At 38.3% G+C, this 17,842-nt stretch overlaps 1 long non-coding RNA gene across 7 annotated transcripts in view; it reads right to left on the reverse strand.

The window, feature by feature from the left end:
• The window catches only part of LOC108349017 (uncharacterized), a 78,136-nt gene that overhangs the window by 41,892 nt on the left and 18,402 nt on the right, over positions 1-17,842 (reverse strand). For 3 of the 7 annotated variants that reach the window (XR_010059528.1, XR_010059525.1, XR_010059526.1), the window contains exon 3: positions 2,963-5,924. This is a non-coding gene — a long non-coding RNA (uncharacterized LOC108349017). The remainder of the gene's footprint in view (positions 1-2,962; positions 5,925-17,842) is intronic. The other 4 variants (XR_010059527.1, XR_010059523.1, XR_005498134.2 and 1 more) reach the window with 3 other exon arrangements.

Here is a 17,842-nt window from a genome sequence, read left to right on the forward strand (position 1 = left end):
TTATCCTCAGTATCCAAAAATTCACCTATAATAATAATGCCAACTCACCTTTAGTCCTAGCACTCATCATGCATGTAATTTTAAAAACATGTTCCCTCCTTCCCAGGATCAAATGCAACCATCCCCCAACCCAGAAAAGCCAAGAGCTGCTGTCCTGAGTTCCACTGGCTTCCTCTTGCTTCTCTTTGTTCCTCCTAGATAGCTTTGCCAAGCCACCAGCTATAGTACTGCCTTTGCCCAAGGATGAAAAAACACTTCAAACATCTTTATTATTTTATAACTTGTCAGGGAACACAGTTACTGGGCAAAGAATCTCCTGCCCTAATCTTATCAGCTAACAGATGGCTCCCACCAACCTTCTCGGCCCACCCTAGGTGCCTCGTGGCCTTACATGACTCCTGCTTTCTTCTTCCAATACATGACTACAAAAACTCTTTCCCTTTTTCTTGCCTCTTGCCTTCCTCCTGGGACCTGGAAGTCCCACCTTTACCCTTCACCCGCAATTGGTTCCCACCTACTTTACTGACACAATCAAGAACCAATTAGGAAACAGTACCTCTCCCTACACAAGACACCAAGGCAGGGCTATGTCTGAGTTTGATGCCAGTCTCCTCTATATAATGACTTCCAGGACAGGTAAGACTACATAAATCCTGTCACAGAAAAAAAAAATCATAATAAGGACAAAATGTAATAACATAAAAGATCCAGAAAGGCCTTAGTTCTGCCTGTAATTTTGCTGTACATCACAAAACCCAAAATCTGTCCTTCTCAGAATCAATATTGAATTAAAGAAGAAGAAGACAAGAAAAGGATAGAACTGCTCTTGTGGATGGTAGAAGAGAAAGTATTGATTACAGTTATATGAGTGCATGGCCAGTGGCAGACACATCTAGAGGAATTCAGAGTGCTCATGACCCTAAACCAAATGTGGAGAGTGGGAAGGGAAGGGAAAGAGGGAAACTTAAGTACAACAGCCAGGAAGCCAAAGGTACAAAAGGAAACTAAATGCCTGGATTATATAGAAAGAGTCTCTGGGGGAAGGGTAGCCCAACTCCTGGTTTAGAGAGTTCAGGGTAGAGGGTGTGGTATGCTATCCCTACCCTGTAACAGGTAGGCACTGAAGAATTGCTGGGAGAACCTGGAGGTCAGGTCTGCTTTGATATGTGAAATGGCCACCACGGCTGCTTGTCTCAGGCTTGAAATGTAATGTCCTCGCCTTTGAAATAAATAATAATAAATAAAAGGTGACATGATGGCTTGTGATTTCTTCCTTCTGAGACTGGGACATAATTTGAGGTTAAAAGTTTGGAATCTTGGCCAAGTCATGCTGTTTGACTGATTGTCCAGGCTCTGGGGCTCAGGATATGAAAGCATCAGTTTGGGCAGTTTGCTGTTTTGACTTGAATGGAACTAGGCTAAACAAGATATATTTTAGGGACAGAGGGTAACATTGAGGTGTTTATGGGGTATACTGATTATAAAGTAAAGCCTTTCTGTTTGACTTTTAAGTGTACAGTAAAGCCTTGGTGTCTGGCATTGAATGTGCACTGTTTCACCAAAGCCTTTACTATGTTTGAGGTAATAACTAGCTGAGATTTGTTTTGAAACCGACTGATATGCTCACTTTGTAAGTACAAGAAACCTTGCAGCTGCACAAACCTTGGTCCTATGACACTCCTGGCAAACATGGAGTTCTTACATTTGATTTTGGCTAGCTCTAACCAAAAGGGACCGAGATTTGTGTAGGTTGTCAGCGTTCTTGGGCAGCAAGGGCAAAATCGCTTTAGTAGTTGCAGTCCCAGTTAATGTTGTGTAATGACTGAATAAAATAACTGTAGTGAGCTTGCTGGGTGTCAGTCTTTTCCAAGAAGGCTGAAGCTTTCTGTTCCTTTGTAAAATGCAAGCTTAGCATCTTGGTGAGTTTCTATACCTGCTGTGGCACCAACGATCAATATCAATAATAAGACCGTTCATAGGTGTACATTTCAATCTTTTAGGCCCATGCTCCTGGTAGATGGGGAGGGATATCCCAAGGCCCCACCCTCAGGAATGGGCAGGTGGGGAAACAGGTCGATAATGGACAGTACTTATCTGTTGTTCATTTGACTTGTGTGAATTGATCCAAGCCAATTACCTGAAGCTTACAAGAATTATTTTAAGTTTACTAAAAGAAGTAAATTTTAAATATATTAGAATTACCACAGTTTGTAATCTGTAGTGAAATCCACAGAGTAGGAGAAAAGAAAAAACAGTAGATGCATACTTTTGAGTCATAGTAAAAGCTATCATAAAATGATTTTAGTTAAAAGCATTTAACATTCTTTCTTCTATCTAGAAGAATGGGTGTGTACAGATGTCCTTACCACAGCGAGAAGCACATTTAAAATCTATATTTAGAAGACAACCAAAGGAAATTTAAAATCTTGAGCCTGAGACTATGATAACAACAAGATCTTACAAGAGGTAGATTGATAGCTTATCAGAACTTACTGGTTAATACTAAAACTTTGTACTTTTGAAGTCTTCATACAACAGTAGCGTAGCAAGGGAAAGAAATCCGAAGCATTCTTCATTCTTTTTTATATACCTTAAATCATTTGTTTCCCCAATTATTTACTATGAGACATAGATGATGGACTATTGACAGCTGTCATTATAAGGCAAATTCCTTTTTATAGAGCAGTAAAAAGTTACTTTGAAACGTATTTTGTGAAATTTTGCCTCTTACTAGATTCTGGTAAGCTGTTTTTCTTTATCAGCTGGAGGCCTAGGAAAGTGTGACTTGAAACCTCATTTTAATTTGAAGAGAACTGAGAAGGCATCTGAAGCCTTGGGTGCTGCTGTTAAATAAATGACACTATCCCTAGCCTGGTCATCAAGGCCAGAGACCAGAGAAGGATAAATTTCACCAGAGTAAGACAAAGAGCTTTCAAGTCTATGAAAAGTGACAGTAACTTACCAACCACCTGGAGAGTCACCCTAGATTCCTCCAGGGTCAAAGGCCAGCTCCAACCAATATCTTCAGAGATCCAAGGTAGGGATATGGGATCTGCAACAATGTGAAGCAGACATACACACATGTACTTGGTGGACGAAGCAAACTCCGACCACTGTATGTACGTACACATTTGGTAGATGGAGCTATGTATTAAATCATATCAGGTAGCTAAGGGCAAAACAGAGTACAAGAAATTAATCATTACCTGAGCACCAGTCCATTTTCTTCTTCTTCTTTTTTTTTTCTTTTTTCCGGAGCTGGGGACTGAACCCAGGGCCTTGCGCTTGCTAGGCAAGCGCTCTACCACTGAGCTAAATCCCCAACCCCTGTCCATTTTCAACAAACAAGTCATGAAAGTACTACGTAGACTGACATTGTTCCTATTCCCTGACCTTAAAAAGTCTACATCTCAAATCTTTCCAAAAGTGGTGATTGAAACATCAAGCTGCTCTAGCAACAATGCTTGAAAAAGATCAACCACTGTTACTGTAAATGCCCAGTGAGGAGCTGAAAGCCCCCTTAGAGTTTCATACAATCTTAGATTGAGAAGGATGTGACAGAAACAAGCAGAGCAAAACTCCACAACAGCATGAAGTCCTCAGGGCATGTAGCCACTGTGCTCTGACTCTCTGAGGTACAAATATTGTGGTTTTGCTAACCTGTGGGCTGCATTCCATGGTTTTGAAACTGTTTTGCTGTTCCTCTTGCATGGCCCCCAACACTCCATGGTCAGTAGAGGGATAATAAGTCTTCGACTGCCACAGCTAGAAGAGCTGTCAGACGTTCTGTTTAGTAGGAACTTACAAGGAGTGCTGTATCTTGTCAAGGCAAAGCAGCACAATCAATTTCCCATTTTCTTCCTTGTCCACTCTTTGGAGAGTGTGCTGCCAGCAGCAAAGGTATTTTTCCCAATGGCAAAGTTTGCCACACTTAAAATAAGCTCCAGGTGATGTTGTTCTGTGCCCATTATCTTCTTTGGAGGAAATTAGGGATGCTGCTAGGAACTGACTTTTCTCTATATTATGAAAAGTTTTTTTAATAAAATATTTTAAATGACATATTCAGCAGATCTCTGAAGCATTTGAGGACCATTTATTGAATTTATCTAAATAGAAAAACTTTGCTTATTTCCAGTTGCTTACTTTAGCCTTAACTTTGAGAACACATACAGGAGGCTAAATAAAGTTTATTCTTGTAATAAATTATATCAGTACTTGGCATGACTACAAGTATACTTCTGAACACATTAAACAATTTGATCATTTATATGGTGACTGACCATTCCCTTGCATATCTTAATTATCCTTAACAACTACTTAGTAGGTTATATAAGGTTAGAATTTTGCAGGTTTATTCCTATTTAGTTTGCTCATTGAAAATAACAATTTTGAATTGAAGCTTTTTTAGTACCAAAACAAAAGTTTTAATCATAGATAAGATCCATAGGGAGACTGGAATCTTTACTGATCCTGAAAAAAGACACAGAAAAGAAATCAAACACTCATTGCGTGAAAATGGAAAAAGGTTATTTCAAACTGCCAATGCTGTAAACTGAGGAGGAGCTTATAACCAGGGACTGAGGGAGTCTAGAGGCTAGCATTGACCTTGACAATAGGCACCATAGTCATATGTTGATGAAAGGGTCTCACATTCCTCTTCCCAGAAATAAGGAAAATGTCTCACTTTCTTAGGAGGCAAAAACTTTACTCAAGGTCCTAGGCAAATGCCACACCTTGGGATAAGAATTTTCTTGGGATACTAGATACACCCTTAGAGGATATTGATTGCAGTTTTGTATGATTTAGTTCTTCCAAATATCTAAAGCTTAAATTGAACAAAGAAAGAGACGCTAGAAAAATATCACTATGAGCCTGAATAGAACTTAGGAATTTATAAATATTATCAAATATAACTTATTTAATCAAACAAATATTTATCAAATATACCATACTTACCAAACCTGTTACCTTTCTAAATTTTCTAGCAACTTGGTATTAAACAGTTAGCAAAGACATAAGTAGTTAAACATACATCATAAATCACCTTATTAAAATCTGAACAGGTGTTTATAAACTAAAAAGCTTATCCCCATGTAGAGTATGCTGAAAATCACCGTTGAATCACATATATTGTATGTTATAAATTATAACCATACAAAAGTCCATACTAACCCACAATATTTGAGATTTGTTGTTACTTTCTTAGTCTGGTTGAGGTCTGGCCCACCCACCCCCAGCATAATTGTAGCCATTTTGTTCTATGCCTGCCAGCTATTTCATATTGTTGTAATATGCCTGTCAGTCATTGATGCAGGAAAAATAACTTGACTCAGAGCAAGGTTATGCTGAGCACATACCCTGTTATGTTCTTTATTTTCTAAGGTTTGTTAATTTTAAGAAAGTTCACAAAGTTTTGCATAGAACCCATCAAATTAAAGGGTAATATGAATAGTTATATCTAAAATGGCTTGAGTCAGAGCTGAGCACCAGACAGCACTTCCCGTGTCTTCCTATGAGCTCATTGTGAATTTTGTGGTGTTTTCCTTTCTAAGTCTCCCCTGGGAAATATTTGTTGTCATAGCCTCAGCCCCCACTGAACTAGGCCCCTGATCTGATCAGTATTAGGATGTGCATTCCATAAACCATTTCTGTCTTACTGAAATTGGTGTTTGTGTGGTTCATGGATAGACCCATAGACCCCTCCCCACAACAAGTCTAATAGGAGATACCATGATAAACTAAGGGCTCAGTGGTCTAAGAAGTTTTATAATTGTTGCTTTATAGTCACCTTAAGATGATGAAGTCAAATGGCATGTACTCTTTAACCTTAGTAAAGATGGCTACCAGTCATGTTGCTGCTTAGATCTTGAAGGTAATCAGCCAAGATGGAGAACAACATGGTTGCAGTTTAAGATATCTGTTTCCTTAAAGAATAGTTGAATCTAAGTTACATATACAGTATATTCTGGATAAGAGTTGAATCACATAAATAGGATATTGTCACAGGTTAAAATTTATATAAATAGAATTTAATTATAAGCTTTTTGCTATAAATTTAGAGCCAAATTTTGTTAGACGTTTTCCAGATTTTATAACCACACCCAGTGAGTTTACAAATCAATACAGAGATAAAGACTGTTCACACAATAGTCTTAAATATTAATTAAGAGTCAGATTAGTTAAAAAGTTTGGTACAGAGCAGATGAGTTCCTTGAGGAGGGAGCCACTCCTGGGTTTTGGCACCAGATGAATGGAAATTTTTTTTAATTTTTTTTATTTAAAAAAGTAAAGTACAAAACCTAGGTATAGTGGAGAAGAGAGTTTATTATTGAATTGTGAGAGAGCATAGCCAGAGGCAGACACATCTGGGGGTGTCCAGAATTCTCATACGCCTTAACCATAGCAGCCAGGAGGTCAAAGGTACAAAAAGATACAAAATGGGTGGGTAACCAAAATGTTTGGATTACATTGGGAAGAGCCTCTGAGGAAGGGGCAGGCTAGCCCCTGGGCTAGAGAGTTCAGGGTGGAGGGCAGGGTATGGCAGAAATGGCCTGTAACAGATAGAAACAGAAGGATTACTGCAAGAACCTGGACACCAGGTCCACTCTGTTACATAAAACAGGCACCACAGCCATTTGAACCAGGGTTGAAACTTAACACATAAAAAAGGTATAATTCCCCTGTCTTGCTGTTCATTGGAAATCCCCCCCCCAATGTATTTAATTTAACAAATCCTTTACCTCATGCTAAAATCATAGATATAAAAGAAAATTCATCATAAAAGAAAAAGCCCACAAAAAATGCTATAATATGTAAAAGTAACTTTTTTTCTCCTGGTAATAATAGTGGACTATGAGGCTTAACCTAGGCCTAGACCTGGAAGCTTCTAGCCTTCCCACAATCTAATCTAGACTTAGAATGTTTTCAGCCTTTGAGACTTGCTGCTAAATAAACTTACCCATTCTTAGTTATTTCTGATCTCTTGCTGTGTCCAGAGCCATCTAACAAAGGCTAAAGACATGCAAGTGAACTTTCTGGAGATGGCCCATCTGATTTCATGATCTGTGATAGATGAACTCTAAATTGCAAGGCATATAGAGATCTCATCTCAGAATTGATTCTTGTTATTGTTATGTTTTTCCTCTCATTATTAAATAATATAATGATCCCTGGGCATTAACCCACACTATTGGGCAGATTCACTGCAGATCAATGACTCTCTTGTGGTAATGCTATGTAGATGAGTTAATGATTTCATAATTCCTAATAATGATTCTATAGAATTTCGAAATTTATACAAGTAATTTTGAGCTCTCTATATTTAAAAAGCTGCAATTAGAGTTCTGTAGTCCTTCCTGTGTCACACAAGCTAATTGCAAAAAACAGGCTTGGGGGGTTGGGGATTTAGCTCAGTGGTAGAGTGCTTGCCTAGGAAGCGCAAGGTCCTGGGTTCGGTCCCCAGCTCCGAAAAAAAGAACCCAAAAAAAAAAAAAAAAAAAAAAAAAAAAAAAAAAAAAAAAAAAAAAAAAAAAAACAGGCTTCGAACAAACTTACAATCAGGGAAAACATTCCTTCTAGAATAGGTGTATAGGTGTGAAATTATTATCTGATAACTAAAGGTCATAAACTGGAAATGGACAATTTATTGTAGGACAGAAGTTAAAATATTGACTGGATTTGTGAGGTCCGAATTGAACCTCTTCCAGGACCTCTTCAATAAGACTCATGGAGGCGGTGATAAATATAAAAGCAAGAGGAGTTTAATCATTCCAACATGTTGGGGCCATCTCACTTCAAGGGGAGATGACCCTGAGCAGACACTAACAGGGAGTTATATACCTTGTAAACAATTGGGGCAGAATTCAAACAATTGGGGCAGAATTTGCACAATGGTAACTAGGCAGGGTACTATGTACATTTGGTAGAGTGAAACAACTTTCAGATTGGACTCATTGTACGGTTCAAGACTATCCCAGGCAGGGGTTGGGGATTGGGGGTGTTTGTTGGAAGCCACAGGTAGCTCTGTGTGACAATTTGCCTTGCAGCTGTTTTAAGAACTAAACCAACTTCTTTTCTTCCTGGAAGGGAGAGGTCCTTGTGCTCGAAGGTTTGTGGTGAGAATTTTCCCACTGGCCCCAGATTGGCCCCAACTCTGGCTCTTTCAAATTTTATACAAAACTATACAACGTAGATGATTTCCCTCCTGACAAAACTGTGCTAACTTATGACATAAGAATTATTGTTTTACACTTTTAATGAATGTGTGGAGCTAGTGACAGATAATGAATGTTTAATTAAATACTATTCTTAATGGAAACTCATGTAAACATCCCTGAAACTTCTTAGTACTTATACTTTCTCAGAAGAATAGATCACATGGTTTTCCAAGTATCTTTACATGCTAAAAGTTCATCACAAATAAAATAAGTACTAAGAAAGTAAAGTGTGTCTAGGAATCTCTCCACAAACCACAGGAACACAGATATCAGTAAAACAGCGAATAACCTAATTGTGGTCCTACTATGACAAGAATTAGGGTGTGTGTTCAATAAATCATCCCTATCTGACTGAGATCAGTGTGTGGTTTGTAGAGTGACTACTAAACCACAAAATTTGATCTGTTGGCCAGGAAGCTCCCTACCCTCAACCACTCCTCAGTTACTAACAGTGAATGCCCCCAAGCCAGCTGGGCCCTCCATAAGAAGGTAAGTTGTTTTGTTTTTGTTTTTGTTCTTGTTCTTGTTTTCTGTACCTGCACAATTCTTTTTCTTTGTTTTAGTCTTGCTTTTGGTACCTTTTGGAGAGATTCAAGAGTATAATAACTAGATGCAGTGTTTCCTTGAGTCTGAGGGAAGGGAATGCTCCAACTCCTCTTGGCTAAAGGGTTGGAGTACAGTTCACCCCTTTAGACTTGGACTTGGTTGAAACTCTACTCCAAGAGCCCATGCAGTGCTATATTGAAGCTCAGTTTTGTCTGTTTTCTATCTCTTACTTTTGTTTTGTTTGTTTGTTTGTTTGTTTGTTTGGTTGGTTGGTTGGTTGGTTGGTTGGAGTTTTTGTATATTTTTCTCTCCTGTGTCTTTAACTTGTTCTCTATGAGATGTCTAGGTTCCTTTGGTGGGATATCTGGGTTCCTTCACATTCTTCCTCAACTCTATTGTTTGTCCCAGGTGCATCAGTATATCCATATCTGTCAGTGTATGTCTTTAGTTTCATTTCGTTGCTTGATTGTTGCACTGTGTTTCATAATCAGAGGAAAAATATTTAAAACTTCATCTGCTGGCTGTTTACTCCTTAACTTAATTTTAACTCATTTCAAGGATTTGTAGAAGGAAAAAAGCACCCTGGATTGGGACAGCAAAAACTTATGAAATGCCCTTGGAGCCCTGCACATGCAGCTAGACTCAGCACTGCTGAAGAAGCCCTGTTAGGGACTGCTTGTCTGAACAAGCTGCTGTGTAGGGGGCCAGCAATTTCTCAACAGGAGGTGAGATGCTCTGCCCTTGAAACTACAGCTGGAAAAGGTAAGAAAAAATTTGTCTGTTCTAAATATAATATAAATGTCTATATGGCTTCTCTGTGTTTCAAATGTCCTGTAATATCTGTAACAAAAGTTTGCTTAAAACTTATACCGCAGTGTTGGAGCCATTCTGGGCAACAACACATGGCATAAGCCAACCCAGGGAAACAGGTTTTTAAAGTACTAGTAAATTGGTATAATATTTTTACACAATTCCTGTTCTAAAAATCAGACTTATAAAAGATAAGATTTAAAACAATGTTTCTTAAATGAGATATTAAAACTGTACCTTTATCTGTTCATGTATACAAGAATATCTCTTGCTAGCAGCCAAACTTTGTAACAATAAAACAATGCACTTGATATTGATTTTTAGAAACAAAGAACTGTTTAAAATGTTTAAAAAATGATTTTATCCTGTAAAAGTTATAGTTACACTGTTAGAAATTGGTTTTGTCCTCTAAAATGATGGTTGTGCTTTTTAACTTCACTCTCAAAAATATACTTTTATTTTGATATTGCAAAAATAACTGTTAAAAATAATTTAACTATATGAATCTATGGGAAATCTTAAATTTTATTAAATATTTTATGATGATTATAATAAAAGAGGAAATACTACTGAAAATAATTATAATAATGATAGAAACTATGAGTTTAGAAATTATGATGGACAACAGCAATCAAATATCAAATTATGGACTCAAGAAGGCCAATTTTGAAGGAAGTTGGAGCAATTCCTGTGGTAGTAGCTATGGATCTGATGCCCCCATTCATGCCAGTCTCCAATTTCCACTCATTCTCCTGGCCTCTGACCATCTATCCTGTCTCTTCCAATACCTGATCCTGGACACCCCGATTCCCTTCCCCATCCTATCTTTCACCAAGTTCCCTCATCCATCTGCCTCCTATTTTACTCCCCCTTCTAAGTGAGACTCAAGCATTCCTGTTTGGAGCTTCCATCTTGTTTAACTTCCTCAAATCTGTGGGTTGTAATTTATGGCTAATATCCATGTATAACTGAGTGCATACCCATACATGTCTTTTGGGGACTGGGTTTCCATGCTCAGGGTGATATTCACCAGTTCTATCCATTTGCTGCAAAATTCATGATGTTTTTGTTTTTAGTGGCTAAATAGTATTTCATTGTGTAGATGTATATTTTCTTATCCATTCTTCAGTTGAGAGACATCTAGGTTGTTTCCAGTTTCTGGCTATTATGAATAAAGCACCTACAAACATAGTTGAACAAGTATCTTTGTGGGATGGTGGAGCATTTTTTGGGTATATGATGAGAAGTGGTATCGCTGAGTCTTCAAGTATTCCAGAGTGGTCGTACAAGTTTGTATACCACCAGCAATGTCAAAGTGGTCTTCTTGTTTCACATCCTTGCCAGCATGTGTTGTCAATAAGTTTTTAATGTTAGCCATTCCGAAGTGTGTAAAATGAAATCTCAGAGTAGTTTTTGCGTTTGCCTAATCACTAAGGATATTGAACATTTCTTTTAAGTGCTTCTTGGGCATTCAAAATTAAATCTTTAGCTCTCTATTTGGGTTGTTGGTGTATAACTTCCTGAGTTCTTTATATATTTTGGATATTAGTTTTCTATCAGATGTAGGGTTGGTGAATATTTTTCCCAATCTCTAGGCTGTTATTTTGTCCAACTGTCAATGTTCTTTGCCTTACAGAAGCTTTTCAGTTTCATGACATCCCAGTTTTGAATTGTTGATCTTAGAGCCTGAGCCATTGCTATTGTGTACAGAAAGTTGTCTCATGCACCAATGAATGGTGGTTTGAAAATACTTGACCCACAGAGTGGCACTAACTATCCTCAAAATTAAAGCACTTCTGGGGGGAATCACTATCCCTGAACTCAAGCAGTATTACAGAGCAATAGTGATAAAAACTGCATGGTATTGGTACAGAGACAGACAGATAGACCAATGGAATAGAGTTGAAGACCCAAAAATGAACCCACACACCTATGGTCACTTGATTTTTGACAAAGGAGCCAAAACCATCAAATGGAAAAAAGATAGCATTTTCAGCAAATGGTGCTGGTTCAACTGGAGGTCAGCATGTAGAAGAATGCAGATCAATCCCTGCTTATCATCCTGTACAAAGCTTAAGTCCAAGTGGATCAAGGACCTCCACCTCAAAGCAGATACACTCAAACTAATAGAAGAAAAAGTGGGGAAGCATCTCGAACACATGGGCACTGGAGAAAATTTCCTGAACAAAACACCAATGGCTTATGCTCTAAGATCAAGAATCGACAAATGGGATCTCATGAAACTGCAAAGCTTCTGTAAGGCAAAGGACACTGTGGTTAGGACAAAACGGCAACCAACAGATTAGGAAAAGATGTTTACCAACCCTACAACAGGTAGAGGGCTTATATTCAAAATATAAAAAGAACTCAAGAAGTTAGACCGCAGGGAGACAAATAACCCTATTAAAAATGGGGTTCAGAGCTAAACAAACAATTCACAGCTGAGGAATGCCGAATGGCTGAGAAACACCTAAAGAAATGTTCAACATCTTTAGTCATAAGGGAAATGCAAATCAAAACAACGCTGAGATTTCACCTCACACCAGTGAGAATGGCTAAGATCAAAAACTCAGGTGACAGCAGATGCTGGCGAGGATGCGGAGAAAGAGGAACACTCCTCCACTGTTGGTGGGATTGCAGACTGGTAAAACCATTCTGGAAATCAGTCTGGAGGTTCCTCAGAAAATTGGACATTGAACTGCCTGAGGATCCAGCTATACCTCTCTTGGGCATTTACCCAAAAGATGCCCCAACATATAAAAAAGACACTTGCTCCACTATGTTCATAGCAGCCTTATTTATAATAGCCAGAAGCTGGAAAGAACCCAGATGCCCTTCAACAGAGGAATGGATACAGAAAATGTGGTACATCTACACAATGGAATATTACTCAGCTATCAAAAACAACGACTTTATGAAATTCGTAGGCAAATGGTTGGAACTGGAAAATATCATCCTGAGTGAGCTAACCCAATCACAGAAAGACATACACGGTATGCACTCATTGATAAGTGGCTATTAGCCCAAATGCTTGAATTACCCTAGATGCCTAGAATAAATGAAACTCAAGACGGATGATCAAAATGTGAATGCTTCACTCCTTCTTTAAAAGGGGAACAAGAACACCCTTGGCAGGGAAGAGAGAGGCAAAGATTAAAACAGAGACTGAAGGAACATCCATTCAGAGCCTGCCCCACATGTGGCCCATACATATACAGCCACCCAATTAGACAAGATGGATGAAGCAAAGAAGTGCAGACCGACAGGAACTGGATGTAGATCGCTCCTGAGAGACACAGCCAGAATACAGTAAATACATAGGCAAATGCCAGCAGCAAACCACTGAACTGAGTATGGGACCCCGGTTGAAGGAATCAGAGAAAGGACTGGAAGAGCTTGAAGGGGCTCAAGACCCCATTTGAACAACAATGCCAACCAACCAGAGCTTCCAGGGACTAAGCCACTACCAAAAGACTATACATGGACTGACCCTGGACTCTAACCTCATAGGTAGCCATGAATAGCCTAGTAAGAGCACCAGTGTAAGGGGAAGCCCTTGGTCCTGCCACGACTGAACCCCCAGTGAACGTGATTGTTGGGGGGCAGGTGGTAATGGGGGGAAGATGGGGAGGGGAACACCCATATAGAGGGGGGGAGGGGTTGGGAGAATGTTGGTCCAGAAACTGGGAAAGGGAATGACAATCGAAATGAAAATAAGAAATACTCAAGTTAATAAAGATATTAAAAAAAAAAAGAGTGAGAGATGTGGCTTTGTTGGAGGAGGTATGGCCTTGTTGGAGATGTGTCACTGTGAAGGTAGGTTTTGAGACCCTCTTCTTAACTGCCTGAGAACAATTGTCTCCTTTCTGCCTTTAGATCAAGATGTAGAACTTTCAGATCCTCCTGTGCTGTGCCTGCGTAGATGTTGGCATGCTCCCTCCTTGATGACAATGGACTGAATCTCTGAATCTGTAAACCAGCCCCAATTAAATGTTGTCCTTTATAAGAGTTACTTAGGTCATCTCTTCTTAGCAATGAAACCCTAATTAAAATACCCCCTTTCTCTTCTATTAGATTTAGTATATTTCCTTTTATGTTGAGGTTCTTGATTCACCTGGACTAAGTTTTGTGCAGGATGATAGATATCGCTCTACTTGCATTCTACATGCAGACATCCAGTCATAACAGCAACATTTGTTGAAGATGCCTACATTCGTCCATCATATGGTTTTTGCGTTCTTTGTCAAAAATCAATTATCCATAGGTATGTGGGCGTATTTCTGAATCTTCAATTTTTTTCTATTGATCAACCTCTCTGTTTCTATACCAATACCATGAAGTTTTTATTACTATTGTTGTGTTGGATTGCTTGAAATTATGGATGGTGATACCTCCTGAAGTTCTTTTATTGTACAGGACAGTTTTGGCTATCCTGGGTTTTTCATTTTTCCATATGATGTTGATAATTGTTCCTTCAAAGTGTGTAAAGAATTGTTGGAATTTTTATGGGAATTGCATTGAATCTGTAGTTTCTTTTGGTAAGATGCCCATTTTATGTTAATTCTATGAGTCTATAGGCATGGGAGATCTTTCCATCTTCTGATGTCTTCTTCAATTTCTTTCTTAATGGACTTGAAGTTCTTGTCATAAAGGTCTTCCAGTTGCTTGGTTAGAATTATACCAAATTATTATTATTATTATTATTATTATTATTATTATTATTATTATTAGCTACTGTTAAGGGTGTTGTTTCCCTGATTACTTCTTTAAATGTTTATTTATTTATGTGAATACACTGTAACTGTCATCAGACACACTAGAAGAGGGCATCAAATCCCATTACAGATGGTTGTGAGCCACCATGTGGTTGCTGGGAATTGAACTCAGGACCTTTGGAAGAGCAATCAGTGCTTTTAGCTGCTAAGTCTTTTCTCCAGCCCTTCCATGATTTCTTTTTCCATCTGTTTATTGTGTACATACAGAAGAGCTACTGATTTTTATTTATTGGTTATTTCATTTATCTATACTTGAAATGTACCCTTTCCTGGTTTCATCCCAGAAACCTCCCATCCTATCTCCCTTCACCCCTGCCTCTGAGTTAATTTTGTATCAATTCATTTTTCTGAGGTTGCTTATTAGTTGTAGGAATCCTCTGGTAGAATATTTGTGATCAGTTATGTATACTATCATATCATCTGCAAATACCTATACTTTGACTTCATTTCCAATTTGTATTTCCTTGATCTTCTTTAGTTGTATTATTGATCTACCTAGAACTTCAAGTACTATATTTGAAGGGATACAGAAAGAGTGGACAGCCTTGTCTTGTCCCTAATTTACTGGAATTGATTTAAGTTCCTCTCCATTTAATCTGATGTTGTTAATTGGCTTGCTATATTTTTCCATATCCCTGATCTCTCCAAGACTTAACATGAAGGGGTGTTGGCTTCTGTCAAAGGTTTTTTCAGCATCTAATGAGATGATCGTGTGGGTTTTTTTCCTTTCAGGTTGTTTAGATGGCAGATTATGTTGATGTATTTTCATATATTGAACTTTCCGTGCTTCCCTGGGATAAAGCCTACTTGATCCCGGTGGATGATGTTTTTGATGATTTCTTAGATTTGGTGTCATTCCATAAGTTTAGGTATATTTTGTATTCACTTTTATTGACTTTTAGAAAGGTTTTCATTTCTTTCTTTATTTCTTTTTTGATTCAGTGATCATGGAGTAAGCAGTTGTTCAGATTCCATGAGTTTTTCAACTGTTTCTGTTGTTGGAGTCCATATTTCACCCATGGTGGTCTAATAAGATACAGATGATAATTTCAATTTTCTTTATTGTTAATACTTGCTTTGTGACCAAGTGTATAGTCAACTTTAGAGAATTTTTCATGGGATACTAAAAAGATGATATATTCTTTATGTTTGGGTGAAATGTTCTGTAGATATGTGTTAGGTCCATTTTATTCGTAACATCTGCCAGTTTCTCTATTTAGTTTCTGCCTCAATGACATGTCAATTAATGAGAGTGGTATTTTAAGTCTCCCACGATTAATGGTAGGGAAGGATGTGCAATTTAAGCTTTAATAATGTTTCCTTTACGAATGTGGTTGCCCTTGCCTTTGGGACATAGATGGTCAGAACTGAGGCGTCATTTTGATAATTTTTTTCCTTTGATGAGTATGAAATATCCTTTCCTATTTCTATTTTATTAGATATTATAATGAGTATTCCAGCCTGCTTCCTGTGTCCATTTGCTTGGAAAATCTTTTCCCAGCCCTTTACTCTAGGAAATGTCTGTCTTTGATGTTGAGATATGTTTCTTGTACGAAGCAGAATAATGGATCCTGTTTTGCATCTATCCCATTAGTCTGTGTCTTTTCATTGGGAAATTGAGTCCATTGGTACTGGTACTGATAGATATTAATGATTGTTAATTCCTGCTATTTTATGATCTCTCTCTCTCTCTCTTTCTCTCTCTCTCTCTCTCTCTCTCTGTGTGTGTGTGTGTGTGTGTGTTTGTCTGTGTGTGTTGTTGTTGTTGTTGTAAAAATATAAAAAATTTTTAAAAAGTATTGGTTTCTTTTACCTCACTAGGTCTGCACCACAGTGCCCCAAGATACCTGCTAGATATCTTGGTGGAAACACATCCCAACTTCGCTACAGCAGCCCAGTGTCTCCAGCCACCACACACTTTCCTATACTCAAACCATCACATAAAAGAACACACAACCCAATAATCTTAGATCCAATTGATAAGATATAATTGCCCACTTAAACATACAAAGCCCTGTACCATCCATCCCTTAAGAACATTGATAACAACCTGTAAATACACAAAGTGAGATCTTTACATCAGCCTCCATTGTCCTGCCACAGCTTCTTGGCCTTTCCTCCTCCTCTCTTCCTCTCTCTTCGTTCCAGTCTCCTCCTCTTCCTTCAAACTTTTCTCCCGCCCATCCTTCCTTCTCATCCAATGACAGGACTCCTATCTTGAAACCTGCCTCACCTGTGACATCATCCCGTGTGTGTGTGTGTGTGTGTGTGTGTGTGTGTGTGTGTGTGTGTGTCTCCCTTTTTCCTTTGGTTTTGTTATTTGAAGTTATTTGCCTGTGTTTCTTATATTTAACCTCCTTGAGTTGTCATTTTCTTTCTAGTACCTTCTGTAGGGCTGGATTTCTGGACAGATGTTGGTTAAATTATATTTTTATCAAAAAATACCTTGTTTTCTCCATGTATGGTGATTGAATATTTTCTTGGGTATAGTAGTCTAGGTTTGCATCTGGGGTTTCTTAGAGGCATCAAAATATGTGCCTGGTGCTCATAGAAGAATGAGAGGGGGAAGGGGTATGGGAGAGGGGGAAAAGGGGATTACATTTGAAATGTAAATATATAAAATATCCAAGAAAAATAAAATTACTTTAAAAAATTATCTGCCCAGGCCCTTTGGCTTTTCAATCTCTGTTGAGAGTAGGGTGTAATTCTTTTTTTTTTTTTTCTGGAGCTGGGGACCAAACCCAGGGCCTTGTACTTGCTAGGCAAGCGCTCTACCACTGAGCTAAATCCCCAACCCCAAAACTAGGGTGTAATTCTAACAGGTCTGCCTTTATATGACTTGGCCTTTTCCCCCTTGTAGCTTTTAAAATTTTTCCTTTGTCCTATACCTTTAATGTTTTGATTATAATATGTGGGAGGGTTTTCATTTTTGGTTCAATTAATTTGGTGTTTCATAAGCTTTTATTTCTATACGCTAAAAATTTTTTTCTATGATTTTGTTGAAAATATGTGCTGGATCTTTGAGCTGGAAATCTTCTATTCCTGTTATTCTTAGGTTTCATCTTACCATAGTGTTGCAGCTCCTATGGCGAGAAACATTTTTTTTCTACTGTCTTTCTTTCATTATTTTTTTTAATTTTTTATTATATATTTCTTTACTTACATTTCAAAGGTTATTCCCCTTCATAGTTTCTGTCTTAAGCCCCCATTCCCTCCCCTCCCTTCCCCCATACAAGTATTCCCCCTATACATCCCCTTTGTTGCCATCCCCCATATTCCCCTGCATTGGGGGTCCAACCTTGGTAAGACCAAGGGCTTTCCCTTCCACCGGTGCCCCAACAAAGCTATTCTCTGCTACATATGCAGTTGGAGCCCTGGGTCAGTCCATGTATAGTCTTTCGGTAGTGGTTTGATCCCTGGAAGCTCTCTTGGTTGGCATCATTGTTTTTTTGTTTTTTTTTTTTTTTTGGCATCATTGTTTTTATGGGGTTGCAA

Source organism: Rattus norvegicus, chromosome 1 (assembly GCF_036323735.1).
Source record: "Rattus norvegicus strain BN/NHsdMcwi chromosome 1, GRCr8, whole genome shotgun sequence".
Classification (NCBI taxonomy): domain Eukaryota; kingdom Metazoa; phylum Chordata; class Mammalia; order Rodentia; family Muridae; genus Rattus; species Rattus norvegicus.